Genomic DNA, 560 nt, shown 5'->3' with positions numbered 1-560 from the left:
CCTCCGAAGACCTCATTTCCTGGCGGTGCGATAAGGAAAGCAGCGGCGCTCGCCGGCACGCTCTGCCCTGGAGTGGGAAGACATTTTTCTAAGACAGCCCTCATTTTGTTGTTTTTCCCAAATCTGGCCCTCTGAGCGTGTGCGAATTAAAATTCAGAATAGAAGGTCTTGTCTGTGATTATCCTAAACCACTGCCTGGCCCTCTTGAAAATTGTCCTCATGTTTCCTCCTGTGAGTGCTTGCCAAGGGCCGAGGTGCAGAGTGGCGGCACTTTATAACGATCAGACCTCCTTCTATTGACGGAAACACATTTGGGGGCAGGAGGGAGGGGCGTGTGTTTGGGCCGCAGGAGCCGGAAGGATTGCCGTGCGCGGATTATAAAGTCTAGTTCCAGGAATAACCTGTTTGACAGGTGTGTAATTGACACAGAAATGAGGGAGGGCGAGGAGGAAAGAGGATGCCCAGCTTTCACACCCACCAGGCCTTTCCTTTCCAACACCCACCGCCCCACCGCCCCACCGCGCGTGCAACGCACCCGGGAGCCAGCGGCCCTGAAGCTG

Source organism: Myotis brandtii, unplaced genomic scaffold (genome assembly GCF_000412655.1).
Source record: "Myotis brandtii unplaced genomic scaffold, ASM41265v1 scaffold281, whole genome shotgun sequence".
NCBI classification, from domain to species: Eukaryota; Metazoa; Chordata; class Mammalia; order Chiroptera; family Vespertilionidae; genus Myotis; species Myotis brandtii.
The sequence above is the reverse complement of the archived record's forward strand: the minus strand, read 5'-3'. Positions refer to the sequence as shown.